Genomic DNA, 4,101 nt, shown 5'->3' with positions numbered 1-4,101 from the left:
AAAAAAAAAAATACTGAAGTTTCCAGCTTCTCTTAGAGCTCCTATTTTGGCACACAGGAGACCTCTGCTCACTACCCAAATCCCCCTTCTGTTGCTGGCCTGTGAACTAGGCATGTCATGTCTGTTACCCAAGAACCTGAGGCAGGGGAACTCCAGTGTGAGCTCAGCATACACGGGTTGTCCCCCTCAACAGATGCAGAAGCCGAGGGTCCGTGGGGGACTTGCTGGAGCCCAGCTATCAGTGGGGGGCCAGTACGCCATCCTCTGCGCTCTGTCAACCTCACCTTCCTCACCCCTTGCTGGGAGCCTCACAGGAAGACCACAGAGCCGAGGAGGAAGAAAGAGTGGCTGTGTCATGGTGCAGCAAATTGGTACCAGCTCCTTCCTCCTGGCTGCTCTGAGCTAGCCAACCAGAGAATGGGGTTTTCCTCCAGACCCTCAGTGCCTGCTTCAGGGCCAGCCAAGTGAGGCGACCCACCTGCAGTGACACAGCCAGGTGCAGAGGCAAGCGGCAAACCCGGATCCCTGCCCACCCAGAGCTCTGCTGCCAGGCCTCTGCCCAGCAGGTCTCGGGACGCTGACCTAGTCACACCTCATCGGTTCACCTCAGTTTGACCTCTTGAGTCTTGGTTTCTCATCAGGGGCTAATTACAACCCCTACCTTACAAGGCCCCTGGAAAGATCATTCTGTGAATTCCTTCTCAAGGCCAGCAGCACATAGTAGATGCTCAATAAACAGTAGCTGTCGTGGTGGTGGTGGTGACATGTTTTGAATGGGTGGGGTGGGGTGGGGAGGGATGAACGTGCCTGTGCCTCATTCTTTCCCTTAAGATCATCAGCTTAACTTAAACCCAAAGCAGCCCAAGCCTTGAACATGGCTCAGGTCAAGGCTTTTCTGTTGCAGCTGCTGGAAGTTACCAGCTCATGGTGCATCATTCCACACGCGCATAACAAGTCCTGCTCCCACCCAGGGTCAGGGTGGAGACCCAGGAGAGGTGGAACTTTCCTGCTGGTAAAGTTAAACATGGTCAAAGGACTCTGACACACAGATGCGGGCAAGTCTGGAAGAAAGAGCGCAGAGGGCTTCTTGGAGGCGGTGTTCTCCGAAGCTGCTCTCCTGCTGGGATGCACTGGGCCATAAGCCCCGTGAACCTGCCCTTCCTGTGGCCACACATCCTGCCCCACCCTGTGGGACTGGGTGGGGGCTGGAGTGTGTGTGCGCCTCTGAGCGCAGCCCCTCACCCAAACTCTTCCTCTGAGTAGATAGCCCCCACCCCCCATTCGAGAGCAATCTTGAGGTCCACTGTAGCTGCAGAGGAACTGAGTTGTTAGAGCAGCAAGACCTTCTGGCTGTTGCCATGCACTTGTGTTATCTCCTCTGTTACAGTATCGAGACGGGTTTTTAATGTAACTTTTTCCCCTTCATGCCTTTCAGAACTACCGTGTGGTTTTTTACAGGGCTAAACCACCACACCAGTGCTGCCTCAGCTTAATCCTTAACTGGAGATACTACTCTCACCTGGATTGCAGGAGGCATATTCCCATTCATTAAATCAATCCTTCCCGCCCTGCCCCGCCCTGCCCTGCCCCCACCCCCCAGGTGATTTCTAGCCAAGGGAGCACAGCAAGCTGGCCGGAGCATGGCACCAAACCCTGCCCAAGGCAGTCGGTGGACAGACCCCTGCTTCCCCACCCCAGCGGTCAGTTCAGAGACACCCGCCTCGGGGAGGACTACTCCCTGGGGGAGGACTGAGCTCCAGGCACCCAGCCCCGGAACCTGCCCACTCTGCTGCCCTCACTTCCTGTCCCCCCCCTCAAGTTTCCTGGAATCTCTTCCCTTGTAAACTGCGTGCCTATAAATCTCTCAATCGACTTCTGGGGGAGCCCTAACCCAGAGCAGAGTTGAGCGACCACGAAAAGGGGTGGTGCTGTCGCTCAAAGTTGGTAGCCAGGAGTCCTTGTCCTTTGAGGAGGGAGCAGGGGAGGGACTGCAGGGAGAGGACCACCGCGCCTTGGCCTTAGACAAGCTGGCTCCGTGACGGGGTGGGAAGCAGAGAGGGAATAAGTAGCCTGACTTCTCCCTCCATCTTCTGAGCTGCTGGTACCCCCTGACCAAACCCCTTAAGAGCCAGAGGGCAAAGGGACCCATTGCTTCCACAGTGGTCAAGCTGCCTTGCACAGAGCAGCAGAGAGGGCACACAGAGGGGGCAGTGAGGTTGGCAGCACCTGAGAAGCCATGTCTGTCTGACCTGCTAGCTCGCAAGGCAGGATTTTGATAGTCCACTCTGAGGCGCCGTGTCCGTGGGCATCTGATGGAGTGAGTAACTGAAGATGGAGCATGGGGGTGAGGGGGTGGGAGGGTCTCCTGCTGCTCCAACCCACCCAAGAGCAGTGGTTTCAGGTAACAAACCTTTTATTATACAGCCACAGTGTGGCGATGGTGTGGGTCTGGTTCCAAACCACACCACAGAAAATCTCCATAAAGCAAGTCATTTTTGTTGGCTTCTGAGTAATAAAAGTTCACACTACTGCACTCCAAGTATACAATAGCATTATAAGGTATGTCCAGGTGGGTTTTTTTTAAGTGGAACATCGACGGGGAACAGGCACATCCTGTAGGGGGTAAATGGGGTTCAATGCAGGCTGGCCCACAAACACAATTTGTAAAAATCTGCAAAGGGGAAGTACGCCAGTGGTGTGCCTGTGTGCCATGATTTTGTAGATCAGGAATCTGGGCAAGTCTCAGCTGGGGGATGGCTTCACGTGTGACAAGTCAGCTGGTCTGGATTCCACTAAAGTTTGGTGTGTCTTGGAAGGTTGAAAGGAAACTCTCAGCTTGACTATCGATTAGGTTCTCTATCTATGGTTTCTAGGTAGCTGGACTTCTTGCACAGTAACCTCGAGGCAATGTTTCAGAGGTTACATGGCCACCATGGAAGCTCTAAAGGTTCTTCTGACCTAGGCTCAAGGTCCAGGAATATCACTTCTACCACATTTTACCATTCGTGCAAGTCACTCAGACCAGCTCCAGCACAAAAGGAGAAAAATAGGATTCTACCTCGCAGTGGAAAGAGCAGAGAACCTGAAGCAGAGAACCGGCAGGTTGGCACTTCAGACGTGAGGTTCTGACAGCGTGGGAGGGACTCGGCTGCCATGACGGGCTGGGGATGGTCACAGTAAAGCGCCTGGCATCGGACTCCAACTCAGATCCCAGCTCTGCCACTGAAGTCTCGGGCCAAGCAGGTGTTCCTCTGTTCTCACCTGTGAGAACAGCACCCCAGAATAAAAGTTAAGAGGAAGGTACCCATAAAGCACCTCCCAGAGTCCCTGACTCCAGGTGGTCTCAAACAGAGTCGTTATTTACCCTGAGTGGATGGAGTCTAGAAATGGACCTTAAATAAAACTTCTGTGGCTTCAGTGGTATTACGGTGATGCTCGATTCTCCATCTCTCCCACCCAACTCCAGCTGATCTTATCCCCGGATGTAGCTTGCACTTGACTTCTCTCCCCTGCTGTCCAGCCACCTCCAGGGGCACCCGAGCCTCCTTTCTGGCTTCCCACACTTCCTCTGGAATTCCCTTCCCCCAGAGCAAGCCTGTACTAGAACCACCTTGGGGGGGGGGGGCTTGGTCAGTGGATTCCAGTTGGGTAGGTCTGGGGTGGGGGGGTCTGAGTCTGCACTTGTCCTCAGCTTCCAGGAGTTGCTGATTCCCCAACCACACTCAAAGGCGTTCCCCATTCCCAGCTAGCCCAAGGCAAAGTGGCACCTAAGATGCCTCCATGTAAAGCCCTCAGCCGACTTTCTAGTACCCTTGGGGGTCAGACCAACCCCACTCAAGGCTCATAGGCCCAGGGCTCTAGCTCCCAGCACTTTGCCCTCCACTCCCCTTACTGACTTGTTATTTACCCAAGATGAGAAAACGCTGACCAACTCCCCATCACCAAGCGCTGGTGTGTCACCGACAGCCTGAATACCCTGGGGTTCCTCCCTACCTCCACACCCTGTTGGAGACTTTGTCCCCGATCATGGAATATTGGGGGGCAGAACAGGCAGGGTCTCAAGGTGGGAATGACGTCGGCAAGCGGATATTCCAAAAATTG

This window comes from Condylura cristata, unplaced genomic scaffold, assembly GCF_000260355.1.
Source record: "Condylura cristata isolate star-nosed mole 26May11 unplaced genomic scaffold, ConCri1.0 scaffold00022, whole genome shotgun sequence".
Classification (NCBI taxonomy): domain Eukaryota; kingdom Metazoa; phylum Chordata; class Mammalia; order Eulipotyphla; family Talpidae; genus Condylura; species Condylura cristata.
The sequence above is the reverse complement of the archived record's forward strand: the minus strand, read 5'-3'. Positions refer to the sequence as shown.